Source organism: Thalassophryne amazonica, chromosome 16 (assembly GCF_902500255.1).
Source record: "Thalassophryne amazonica chromosome 16, fThaAma1.1, whole genome shotgun sequence".
NCBI lineage: Eukaryota > Metazoa > Chordata > Actinopteri > Batrachoidiformes > Batrachoididae > Thalassophryne > Thalassophryne amazonica.
The window spans coordinates 6,730,718-6,744,956 of record NC_047118.1 but is presented as its reverse complement, the minus strand read 5'-3'; the positions used below and the strand labels follow the sequence as shown (position 1 = coordinate 6,744,956).

At 38.4% G+C, this 14,239-nt stretch overlaps 1 protein-coding gene across 1 annotated transcript in view; it reads left to right on the top strand.

The window, feature by feature from the left end:
- znf281a (zinc finger protein 281a) overlaps positions 1-13,796 on the top strand; it is a 32,481-nt gene extending 18,685 nt beyond the window's left edge. The window contains exon 9 of the mRNA XM_034190344.1: positions 13,785-13,796. The gene's annotated coding sequence lies outside the window, so the exon portion shown is untranslated. The remainder of the gene's footprint in view (positions 1-13,784) is intronic.
- The last annotated feature ends 443 nt before the right edge of the window (positions 13,797-14,239 follow it).

The window sequence follows — 14,239 nt, the reverse complement described above, 5'->3', positions numbered from 1 at the left end:
CTGCTTGAGGTTTCTTCCTCAGAGGGAGTTTTTCCTTACCACTGTTGCTCTGGGGGTTGGTAAGGTTAGACCTTACCTGTGTGAAGCGCTTTGAGGCAACTCTGTTGTGATTTGGTGCTATATAAATGAAAATAAATTGAAACTGAAAAAAATGTCATATACCTGCTTACTAAATAAAAAAAAAAAATAGATTTTTTTCAGCACATTTAGATCCATGCAATTCTTTTAACTTTTTTTTTTCTTTTTTTTTCTTTTTTTTTTTTATCATTTTTAACCAAACCTTCGGTCAAACAACCTTCATCAGGGCATTGACATAAACAGAAGCAGGCTTATCTTATGTAACCTAGATTTCAATCAGCATAATCAACAAAAGGAGTCACACCTGTATAAGGTCACTTGTGTTCAGCTGGGAGTTATAGTTCACCATATTTGTATTTCTCTCATCCTTGAACCCATTTGCAAAATAAGACAGTTATCTCAACAAAGGAAAGGGCAATGGTGTTACTCAACAGAAGGTATTGGGGAAAAAAAATAATGCAATGTTCCACAATATTTGCATGAGATAAGAGTGCCATTGGTAAAGTGAATGATGTCCTGGTGGATGTTTGTGATGGAGAGTCTCAGAAAAGAGCTGTAAAAAAACATTGCTACATGCATATGAAGTTAATTTGCCAGTAAAATGATGTTCCCTGTTTCATGAATGAAAAGTTACATCACAATTGTACTGGAAAAGGGCTGCACAGTGACACCTCACAGCTGAAAGGTCCCAAGTTCTCTGACCTGGCTGCAGTTTGGTAGAAGCAACAGGTGAAACTCCAGCCTACGTAATAATACAACCCCAATTCCAATGAAGTTGGGATGTAGTGTAAAATGTAAATAAAAACAGAATACAATGATTTGAAAATCCTCTTCAACCTATATTCAACTGAATACACCACAAAGACAAGATATTTAATGTTCAAACTGATAAACTTTATTGTTTTTGTGCAAATATTTGCTCATTTTGAAATGGATGCCTGCAACACATTTCAAAAAAGCTGGGACAGTGGTATGTTTCCCACTGTGTTACATCACCTTTCCTTCTAACAACACTCAATAAGCGTTTGGGAACTGAGGACACTAATTGTTGAAGCTTTGTAGGTGGAATTCTTTTCCATTCTTGCTTGATGTACGACTTCAGTTGTTCAACAGTTCGGGGTCTCCATTGTCATATTTTGCACTTCCTAATGCGCCACACATTTTCAATGGGCTACAGGTCTGAACTGCAGGCAGGCCAGTCTAGTACCCACACTCTTTTACTATGAAGCCAAGCTGTTGCAAAACATGCAGAATGTGGCTTGGCATTGTCTTGCTGAAATAAGCAGAGACGTCCCTGAAAAAGACGTTGCTTGGATGACAGCATGTGTTGCTCCAAAACCTAGATGTATCTTTCAGCATTGATGGTGCCATCACAGATGTGTAAGTTGCCCGTGCCATGGGCACTAACACACCCCCAAACCATCACAGATGCTGGCTTTTGAACTTTGCACTCGTAACAGTCTGGATGGTCTTTTTCCTCTTTTGTCCGGAGGACACAACGTCCAAAAACAATTTGAAATGTGGACTCATCATACCACATCACACTTTTCCACTTTGCGTCTGTCCATTTCAAATGAGCTCGGGCCCAGAGAAGGCGGCGGCGTTTCTAGATGTTGTTGATGTATGGCTTTCACTTTGCATGGTAGAGTTTTAACTTGCACTTGTAGATGTAGCGATGAACTGTGTTAACTGACAATGGTTTTCTGAAGTGTTCCTGAGCCCACGCGGTAAGATCCTTTACACAGTGATGTTGGTTTTTAATGTAGTGCCACATGAGGTCACGGGCATTCATTGTTGGTTTTCGGCCTTGCCGCTTAGGTGTAGAAAATTCTCCTGATTCTCTGAATCTTCTGATTATATTATGGACTGTAGATGATGGAATCCCTAAATTCCTTGCAATTGAACGTTCAGAAACATTGTTCTTAAACTGTTGGACTATTTTTTTCATGCAGTTGTTCACAAAGTGGTGATCCTCACCCCATTTTTACTTGTGAACGGCTGAGCCTTTTGGGGATGCTCCTTTTATACACAATCATGATACTCACCTGTTCAGTCTGAACATTAAATAGCTTGTCTTTGTGGTGTATTCAATTAAATATAGGTTGTTGAGGATTTGCAAATCATTGTATTATGTTTTCATTTACATTTCACAGTGTCCCAACTTCATTGGAATTGGGGTTGTGTGTGTGTGTGTGTGTGTGTGTGTGTGTGTGTGTATATATGTATATATGTATGTATATATATATATATATATATATATACACACACATACAGTTTAAGTAGTAGTCCCGCTCAGAGAACAGTGTCAGGTGAGGAGTTTGACTGGGACGGTCCACCTGTCAAACTCACAGAGGACAGAAACCTCCCCCTCCAGTAAACGGCTCAAAAATCTTAAGAGAAACATTGTAGAGAAACAACACTAGTTCCTAACCTCAGGAAGGTAGACAATGAGCTACAACCTTATTTTTATCCATATAAACTGAGCTGGAAAAATAACATTGATCCGGTTTCTGTCGTCTGAGTTTGACAGGTGGACCATCCCAGTCAAACTCCTCACCTGATCACACTGTCCCCGGAGTGGAACACACCGGGCGTTTGACACCAGAAGCTCATGTGCTTGGGATCACTTCTGCAACTCACCAGCTGTAGCTGTAGTGACCTCCACCAAAAAAAAAAAAATAATTTTTGTGGTGATAGGGTTTGCGATCAAGATTTCCTCGTGCGTAATCTGAAATCCAGAAATTTATAAAATTGAGTATATATATACACACACACATACACATATACAGTGGGGACAATAAGTATTTGACCCCCCTGTCAGTTTTGCAGGTTTTCCCAGCTACAAACAATGGAGAGGTCTGTAATTTTTATCGTCGGTACACTTCAACTGTGAGAGACAGAATCTAAAAAAAAAAACAAATCCAGAAAATCACACTGTATGATTTTTAAATAATTAATTTGCATTTTATTGCATGAAATAAGTATTTGACCCCTTAGAAAAACAGAGCTTAACAATTGGTACAGAAACATTTGTCTGCCATTACAGAGGTCAGACGTTTCCTGTAGTTCTTGACCAAGTTTTCACACACTACAGCAGGGATCCATCCTCCCTTCAATACGGTGCAGCCGTCCTGTCCCCTTTGCAGAAGAGCACCCCCAGAGTATGATGTTTCACCCCCATGCTTCACGGTTGGGATGGTTTTCTTGGGGTTGTTCTCATCCTCTAAACATGGTAAGTGGAGTTGATTCCAAAAAGCTCTATTCTGGTCTCATCTGACCACATGACCTTCTCCCATGCCTCCTCTGGATCATCCAGATGGTCACTGGTGAACTTCAATCGGGCCTGGACATGTGCTGGCTTGAGTAGGGGGACCTTGCTGCTCTGCAGGATTTTAAACCATGACAGCATCATGTGTTACTAATGTAATCTTTGTGACTGTGGTCCCAGCTCTCTTCAGGTCATTGACCAGGTCCTCCTGTGTAGTTCTGAGCTTTCTCAGAATCATCCTTAACCCACAAAGTGAGATCTTGCATGGAATCCCAGGCCGAGGGAGATTGACAGTCATCTTGTGTTTCTTCCACTTTCTAATAAATAATCATAACAGTTGTTGTCTTCTACCAAGCTGCTTGCCTGTTGTCCTGTAGTCCATCCCAGCCTTGTGCAGGTCTACAGTTTTGTCCCTGGTGTCCTTAGACAGCTCTTTGGTCTTGGCTATGGTGGACAGGTTGGAGTGTGATTGATTGAGTGTGTGAACAGGTGTCTTTTATACAGGTAACAAGTTCAAACAGGTACAATTAATACAGGTAAAGAGTGCAGAATAAGAGGGCTTCTTAAAGAAAAATTAACAGGTCTGTGAGAGACAGAATTCTTGCTGGTTGGTTGGGGGTCAAATACTTATTTGCAGCAGTAACATACAAATAAATTATTTTAAAAAAAATCATACATTGTGTTTTCTGGATGTTTTTTTTTTTAGATTATGTCTCTCACAGTGGACATGCACCTAAGATGAAAATTAAGAACACAGTGCTCATACGGCTGAGGGTATTGTAGCATTGCGTTATGTTTTAAACATCCCTAGTGGGTGGTGGCCAAGTGGTTAGTGCATATGGCTTCACTGAAGAAGGTTCCCGGTGTCGCCAACCGAACGGTCCCCCTAAAAATCGGTCCACCCTGCCTTCACTGCGCATGCGTCAGTTCTGAGCATCAGCAGTGATTCACAGATTATCACCTCGTGTCTGCTTAAAACTGCACTCCAGTCATCATCTATCTCGGCGACAGATATCTGAAACTTTTATACAACAATCATTTCCACATAAATTTAGCATTAGTTCATAATAAAAGAGGGGGGACCACTCAGAATGCAACAGCAGCAGGTCTGAGTCTGACATAATTTCATTTCAGAGTGTCAGTAGACTACCAGATTATCGCCTCGTTTCTTTTTAAAACTGACTTTAGAATGATTTAAGAGGTTTTTACTTTGTCATCTGATTGTTAATAATCACATTATTCCCTTTGATCACGTTGGGTGTAGAGAGTCAGTCTCAGGCGTGCTGTTGTGGTCCGAAATGACGCATGCGCAGTGAAGGCGCGCGTTTGGTTGGCGACAGCGGTTCAAACCCCACCCCTGCCTCATTTCTCTATGTAATGTGGAGTTGCGCCAGGAAGGGCATCTATCGTAATACTTGTGCCAATTCAACATGCAGATCCATCTCGGATTTGCTGTGGCGACCAAGAGTGCAAACAAGGGAGCAGCTGGAGGAACTTACTTACTATGTTTTAAACATTCCATCCTGTAATACATTCATTTAATATTATTATATATTATTACCGTAGTTGACATTGTGGTGTTCTTGCTTGCAGACACATGCTGTTGTACGGTACAGGATGTTTTGGATGTGCACAACTTCCCAGATGCCGTATGAATTTATACTTTGGTCAACCAAATGAACAGAAGGGAACAGGGAAGGGAAGGAGATATTAATGTTTATACAGCAGAGAACAATAACTTAATTATGTCTGGCATGCATGGTTCATTGTTTAACAAAATGCCTCAAAGGCAATAGGTGTGTGAAGTGTAAATATTAAACTTTTGTTTAAATGGTAAGTTCAATACTGCCCATGCAATCACATGAAATAAAATAAATTTATATACATATAATCATCAGAATGTGAATGCACCCTGGGAAATGTAAAGTGTAGGGGCCAGTATGTTTTTAATTCAAATATATTCTAGACATTTTCACTTTGAGGTTAAAAAAACATTTTATGTATTTAAAGTTCTCCGTCACTGTGATGAGTTTCCATCAATAGGCTTGCCAAAAGGCAGGGTTTGCACTGAGGAAAAATCAAAGTTGGATGCAAGATATAAAATTTACGGCATCCCCGGGACACATGCGCCACGTTCAAAATGTAAAAAAAATTGATTTTTAGAATTATGTGTCTGGGTTTTTTGTTTTGTTTTTTTTTTTTTGGTCCCCATGTCTGTTTCCTCTGTGTCCTGGTGCACTCTGCCAAGAGGGGTGGAGGATGGGAGTGGGAGTGGTCTGGGATCAGTCTGATGTCTGTCTGTGTCACAGTGCTGTAATAAGAGCAGAGTTTACAAACATATCTTTAAACCTTTCTTTTCCTTCAAAGTCTGCTCTGAGTGTTTCTGTGAGTGTCCTCGCTGTGGTTAAACTAAAAGCGCAGCTGCAGTCCCGTGACACATAACAATCTCTAATGATTTTTTTCACCAAAATATGTCTAAAAGCCCTTCCTGAGTATGGCGTGGATGTAAAATATTTCATAAAACCTTATTACCTCTCAATCAGGTCACGGTTCCACATAAATACACAAAATTCTTGATTGTTCCTGCTCAGAGAATGCAAACCAGGGGCAAATCCAGATGGAAAGAGGGTGTTCTGAGGGGGATGTGGCCTCCACAACACCTCCTGATTAAAGGTCTACTTTTGAAGACATTTTTCATGCTACTACTTATAATAATTTTACCTACCAAAAATTTAAATCAGTATTCTCTGTGCTTAGTTTTACTTACTAAGTTTTACTTCTCAAGGCCTAAGTTTAATTGATGAGCCATATTAAAATAAGTTTACTTAATTTAAGTTTCTGCATAAAGTGGGATGTGAAGCAATATCTTTCTTTTTTTTTAACGTAATGTCTAAGCTCAGTATTACAGGGTCTGTTTGGGGTTCTAGCTTTAAAATCAGGTCAGTTAGGATGAGGGAAACCAAAAATATGAAATGACTACAGCTCTTGTGGTTAGTATTCTTATCAAACAAACATGTAGCTTGTGATCTCAATTTTGGTTAAAGGCATAGAAAAATTGAAATTGTGCAAAAGAAAATACAAATACAACACACTAAGTAGTACAACTAAATTGAGGGGAATCAGGGTTAGAAAATAATAACCAAGAACCCTCCACAGTACATCCCTGGACATCAAGACCCCAAAATGTTTTGGAAAAGTGTCAGACCCCCTGCTTACAAGCCCCCCCCCCCCACCACCTCCCATTTCTGATGCTGGCTGCAGGCTTAAGATGTTAATTGGTATTGAATGAAGTCAAAGCTGTAGAAAAGCCTTAAAATGTGTTTATCCTGAAGTATTTAAATAATGTGTAGGTTAAAGTCTTTCTATAATATAATGCTGTGTTAGAAGAGATCAGCAATATTAGTGAGTGAAATATAATCTTGTTCAGCAGAACAATTTGCTGTTTTCTTCACTGTCTCCACCTTGTTTTACCTTAAATCCAAGGATCTAATCACAAAAGGGTTCTATAAAAAGGCAGACGGTGAACATATTATGATTTGGATGTGAAAAAAATTCTCTCAGAAGACTTTTTTTTTTTTTTGCTTTAATCCCTGTAGATATGAATGTGTCAAAACCGTACCTGGGTTGTCTGTTTTTTTTTTTTTTGGTTGTTTTTTCCAATGGGCAGGGATTTTGAAACGTATTATACGGTATATGCTATTACATTTTAAATTTTTGGTTGCAAAGTCTTTTGCATTCAACAATTTCTTGGCCTGTGAAGCAATCATTCATTCATCTGTCAGGAAGCATGAGAAAACAAACACAATACTTCCTTAATCATCAGTCATGGTCAAACTAACTTCTGTGAACCTCTTTGAAAAGTGTAAACAGATCAGGGTCACGTATTACCACACAGGCCGCACCTGTGTAGTTTATAAAAAGCTTCATGTCTTTAAACTCTGTTGAGTTACGCCCACTGTATTGTGCAATTTTGGACATTTGTGTCTTTTATTTTCGAGAACTTACTTTTCTTTACATAAGCAATTCTCGAATAAAACACAAACAAAAATCTCAGTAAAAGACTGAAATTGACAAAGATCTTTAATAGACATGTTTTGAATTGTAAACTTTTTTTTATTTTTTGGTATCAGGCATTTAGGTGTTGGCCTTTTTGTACACTTTTTACTACTGATGCCGCCATTGTACACCTCAGAAAGGAAGGAATCTCATACTGTTGCTATAAATTCCAGGGTTATTAAAATATATATCACAATATATCAAACTGTGAGCTGGTGTTAACCACAAGCACTATCTTTGCATTGCTGTTGGCTGACATTGATTAATGTCCACTGTGTCTGTTACTGTTTGACGTGCGCTGTGTGTTGCCCCACGTGTCACTTATGATTAAACAAATGAAAAAAAATCAGATTGTTTAATTGTGCTGGAATGATGTGGACACATATGCAGTACATTTCCAAAAAGCAAGATTCATCTTATTTGAGTAACTTTACTGCAAGTTGCAGCTACAAGTGAGTTGACGTAATGAGTACGGCTGTAATGACTTTTCGTAATCACTGGTTGTGTCCTTGACCAGACTTTTAGCCACACCTATTGTTTGTAAAGGCCTCACCCAGCCCATTCTGAGGGTTTACTATGTCTGTTCCAAAGCTTTCTGAGTGGCACGGCTGAACATAATGCAAGTAGGGGGGGTGATGGTCTAGTGATTAAGCGTTGGGCTTGAGACCAGAGGATCCTTAGTTCAAAACCCAGCTAGACTGGAAAAACACTAAGGGCCCTTGGGCAAGGTCCTTAATCCCCTAGTTGCTCCTGGTGTGTAGTGAGCACCTTGCATGGCTGCACCCTGACATCGGTGTCTGGGTGAATGTGAGGCATAATTGTAAAGCGCTTTGAGCTTTTGCTGCAGATGAAAGGTGCTGTATAAATACACTCCTTTTACCAAGTAGAGTTTTCATCAGTCAATAAAACCACCACTTTGTAATTTTTGCCGAACAATATTTGAACAATGACACCATTTGTCCATCGCCCTTTGGTCAGATTTTCACCAAACATATGTAGATGAGTGTGAAGCCTTAAAAGGGTTTAATCCATAGGTGTCAAACTGTTTCCAGAAAGAGTCAAGAAGGCTCCACCAGGTGATTTCACATCAGTGAGACAAATTTGACACTGATGGTTTAAAAAGGTTGGTTTTGACAAAGGTCAAGGTCACAGGGGTCAGAAGTTCAGATCCTCCTCCTTCCCCCCCCCCATCATTCCAAAATCTACTAAACTTGGGGACATTTGTAGGTGGGTTCTGGAATTGCCAATGCAGGATCAAACTTGCCAAATGCCAGTCACTGGGGTCAAGTTCATTCGGTCAAAGGTCAAAGTTTGAGGATTTTTTTTTTCTTCAATGTGCATCAAAGTTGGCACTTGTATGAATTGTCATTTTTGCAACACCTGATCTTCTACTTTCAGGTCAATTTGTTGACTTCTACCAGACTTGATTGGTCAATGAATGATAACCCTGAAATTACCCTTAAAGAATTCATTTTGGCCAAGGTCAAGAACTGTCCTCTCAAGGTTAGCCAAAGGTCAGTTATTTGGGTGAAGGTCATGGTCACCTTGTGAGACTGCAGTAGCTCTTGCTGTCTTCATTCCCACATGTACTGTGACCCAGTTTTTTTTTAATTTTGCCTCAGTACACCAACACAGTGAGTTGAAACGAAACAATATCTGCTTGCATTATTTTCTTTCAGCTTTAATTAAAGGGTGTCTGAAAAAATACTGTCTTCATCATTTTCAAAATTCTAGTTTTTTTTACACATTATCCTTCTATTTTAAAAGTAAACATAATGATTATTGTTCATACAAATCATCACATTTACATGTTTTTTTTTCTTTGGTCAAGTCAGGGATGGATACATGAATATTTCCAGGTCACTGAACATGTCTTGGAATTAATTTAAGCCAACCACTAGGAAATGCAAACATTCTGATGTGTATGGTATATCTGTATGGAATAGGTAGTTTTCAAAAACTGGATCACGTGCAACAATGACACCAGTGATGGAAGCCAACAAGACACCATTGACAACTTTGAAGGAGTTCTAGGCTTCTATGGCGGTGATGAGAGACTGGAGCTACTTTAAGTTTATACAAATTGAAGACATTACTAAAATCACCCAATAGTAATTTCACTTGAATTTTACCTTCAGCTTAACATTTTTGCAGAGGTGGTGGCCAAGTGGTTAGTGCACTTGGTTTCAGTGTGTAAGATTCCTGGTTCAAATCAAATCCCTGCCACATTTCTCTATGCAATGTGGAGTTGCATCTGGAAGGACATCCGGCGTAAAGAAACCTCTGACAATTCAACATGCAGATCCACCTTGGATCGGCTGTGGTGACCCCAAGTGAAAAAACAAGGGAGCAGCTGAAGGGTCTTACCTTTACAGTACTTGATAGTAACATTTCTAGAGACCACTGACTTGGACAAATTTAGCAAGAACCATTAAACAAGAACTGGGCTGCATTGTATCAGAACCTGAATAACCACAGTTGATATTAACATGATGACTTTTTCATTTTAACAAAGCCAATTTAGTTAGAATGGCAAAGCCCAATTTAGTCTGCAATTATAACATGAAGAGGTGGGATGACATGATTAAATGACATGAAGGTTACAAATGATCTTCTTATGGCCTCAGACAGTGGACTCATCTCTGTGCTTGTTCTGTTAGACCTCAGTGTTGCTTTTGATACTGTTGACCATAAAACTTTATTACAGAGATTAGAGCATGCCATAGGTATTAAAGGCACTGCGCTGCGGTGGTTTGAATCATATTTATCTAATAGATTACAATTTGTTCATGTAAATGGGGAATCTTCTTCACAGACTAAGGTTAATTATGGAGTTCCACAAGATTCTGTGCTAGGACCAATTTTATTCACTTTATACATGCTTCCCTTAGGCAGTATTATTAGACAGCATTGCTTAAATTTTCATTGTTACGCAGATGATACCCAGCTTTATCTATCCATGAAGCCAGAGGACACACACCAATTAGCTGAACTGCAGGATTGTCTTACAGACATAAGGACATGGATGACCTCTAATTTCCTGCTTTTAAACTCAGATAAAACTGAAGTTATTGTACTTGGCCCCACAAATCTTAGAAACATGGTGTCTAACCAGATCCTTACTCTGGATGGCATTACCCTGACCTCTAGTAATACTGTGAGAAATCTTGGAGTCATTTTTGATCAGGATATGTCATTCAAAGCGCATATTAAACAAATATGTAGGACTGCTTTTTTGCATTTACGCAATATCTCTAAAATTAGAAAGGTCTTGTCTCAGAGTGATGCTGAAAAACTAATTCATGCATTTATTTCCTCTAGGCTGGACTATTGTAATTCATTATTATCAGGTTGTCCTAAAAGTTCCCTGAAAAGCCTTCAGTTAATTCAAAATGCTGCAGCTAGAGTACTGACAGGGACTAGAAGGAGAGAGCATATCTCACCTATATTGGCCTCTCTTCATTGGCTTCCTGTTAATTCTAGAATAGAATTTAAAATTCTTCTTCTTACTTATAAGGTTTTGAATAATCAGGTCCCTTCTTATCTTAGGGACCTCATAGTACCATATCACCCCAATAGAGCACTTCGCTCTCAGACTGCAGGCTTACTTGTAGTTCCTAGGGTTTGTAAGAGTAGAATGGGAGGCAGAGCCTTCAGCTTTCAGGCTCCTCTCCTGTGGAACCAGCTCCCAATTCGGATCAGGGAGACAGACACCCTCTCTACTTTTAAGATTAGGCTTAAAACTTTCCTTTTTGCTAAAGCTTATAGTTAGGGCTGGATCAGGTGACCCTGAACCATCCCTTAGTTATGCTGCTATAGACTTAGACTGCTGGGGGGTTCCCATAATGCACTGAGTGTTTCTTTCTCTTTTTGCTCTGTATGCACCACTCTGCATTTAATCATTAGTGATTGATCTCTGCTCCCCTGCACAGCATGTCTTTTTCCTGGCTCTCTCCCTCAGCCCCAACCAGTCCCAGCAGAAGACTGCCCCTCCCTGAGCCTGGTTCTGCTGGAGGTTCCTTCCTGTTAAAAGGGAGTTTTTCCTTCCCACTGTCGCCAAGTGCTTGCTCACAGGGGGTCGTTTTGACCAATGGGGTTTTTACGTAATTATTGTATGGCCTTGCCTTACAATATAAAGCGCCTTGGGGCAACTGTTTGTTGTGATTTGGCGCTATATAAATAAAATTGATTGAATTGATTGAGTGATGACATTTACAAAAGTTTATTGTGCTGATCTTCATCATACTAGATGAGGCTGTGATTTATTGCTCTCATTTTTACCCGAGGCCATCAAATATGGCCATCGAGTATTGTGAAGACTTTGTGTTTGTCTGTCTGTCTGTCTGTGCTCAGCACAAGTCCAGTCCTATTACTGCTAGAGTGTTGAAATTCACAGGGAACATTCTTGGAACAAAGACCTTGGACAAGTTCAAAGATGGCTAACCTTGATCTCTTTTAACCCTCTGGGGCTGATGCCGTCGTATACGACGGCTAAGACCAAGCTTTACTAAGTTATAAATAACTTTTTAAAGATATGAGATAGAAACTTACTTTGTTTGCTGAAAAGTTAACTCCGCGGACCTTCGAGCCAGCCATCGGCATGTTTGTACTCATAGAAGCTGTGTGATGACGTGCGCAATGTAAGTGTCCAATCGGAATTGGTTCACCGTCACGTGGTTTTCCAAAATCCAATCGTAGGGCAGATTTACCTCATGTGAAAAGCCAAAGATTGTTTTCAGGAGAGATATGTTACTAGTTGGCCCGTTTGATTAGCCCCCTGGGTGCTCCAATGAGTACATACTATTGGGCTCCAAATGCGCCCTGCGCCATTACGCACAGCGATCACTGAAAGCAGACGGAGAGCCTCTGATGACAATTTCTCATGCTCAAACAAAGAGTGTGTAACTATCAGGATTGCTCCACTAGTTTGCATGTGAATGTTACTGGATAACTCTGTTGCTTTTACCATGAAGACAAAAAAACGCATAGATCATTTTGTATATATTATTCAAAATGTACATTTGTGTTTATTGTTTGAACCTTTTTGTTGTACAGTCTTTCACACAAGACCTCAAATTACCTTTATAAAGTGTCAAAACAGTTGTTTATTATAGTTTGCTGTGTGTTTTGAATAAATGTGTGTGGAAAATTATTTTCCGCTTTACTTTTTCCTTCCTTATTTTTGATTGTAAACCTTTATTACACTTATAAAACACAACAAAAGCATATATATTCTGAAAGCACAGGTTGTCCTGAAAAAAAAAACAGAACTAAAACTTGATTGTGGGATGCAGGGAGAGCTGTTAACAGCAATAATAAAACATTTATGCCAGGCGAGTGAACTGTCCAAAAAATGCCCTCGGACCCCAGAGGGTTAAGAGGTATTTTAAGAGGTTAAAAAGTCACATTCTGTTTCATTCTGTTCCTTTTATTTGAGGGCTAGGGTGACAGCCAATAAGAATAGAGTGGCACCGTGATGTCAGTGGCTGGTCTCGGTACCTGCAAACTCAGTTTTGTTTGTGTGTAAATATAACCTCTTTGTCATATATTATGTAAAAACGAGCGAGACATAAACATTTTGAAAACTGAAAATGTTATTTTTGTAACCTGATAACACCTCTGGAGTGATTTACAAGACATTTTGCGGACATTTAAAAACTAGCTTCTGCTCTTGTCAAAAGCTCATGTATGCACGGACACATGCTCTCCTGCAGACACCGTTAAAATGTAAATATTGTTTATGATTGATTGAATGATAGAGGGGCTTTATTGAACAGGTACAAATTGTACATAAGACAATAAGATCTTAATAATTAATATAAATAACAATAAATGTGTGTGTGTGTGTGTGTATATATATATATATATATATATATATATATATATATATATATATATATATATATATATATATATATATATATATATATATATATATATATATATATATATATATATATATATACACACACACAGACACACACACTTTGCACTGGGATACCAATTAAACAACTGCAAATTATAAAGCTGATACAGCTGAGGGTATTTGAGCATTGCATTATATTTTAAACAATCCAGCAGAACTGATAAAGCAGTACTGATGTACTTAAATGAACCAGTAAAGTCACAGATTATTGTTCTCGAACCATAGTGCCACTTGTGTCTTTTATTCATAAACTTGCTGTTGCTACAAAACATAGGATATTAGTTACAGAACAAATCAAATATCAGAATTGTTCCAATCCAGACAACCATAAAGCTGGCTAATTCTGGAACAATTTTCAGTTGTTACATAAATAAATGTAACATTAAAATTCACTTACATGATAATTTATGGGAGTTTAATGATAGACACTATCATCTGCACACAGTGATTACATAGATTGTGAACTATAAATGTACAACTTCAGTGTATGTGGATATTAAATATTGTAGTTTTACAAAAAATGCGGTCCCATTCAATATAGTGTTACATCAACTCTATTGTCATGTTAAACCAACTTTATTAGAGTGTTGAATCAAGATTATTGGTGTTAATGAAGTTAATTTTCTTTATGATAGATCTGATTTAATAATAAATTTACAACACTGTTTTGAATGGCACCATATGCACATACAGTAGTGTTCATTTAACAATACAAAACTTCCTGTGTTTTGGTGAACAGTACTATTTTTTTTAAAGATCTAAGATATATGTAAAATTTTTTTGCAAAGTTAAATTTTGTGTTTCTGTGGAAACATAATGTTTTTGAGACTGTATTTCAGAATAATATATTAAGATAACTTGGGTGCCTTTGTTAGTGAGGAAAGGTTCACTGACTTTGACTTCTAGTCTTA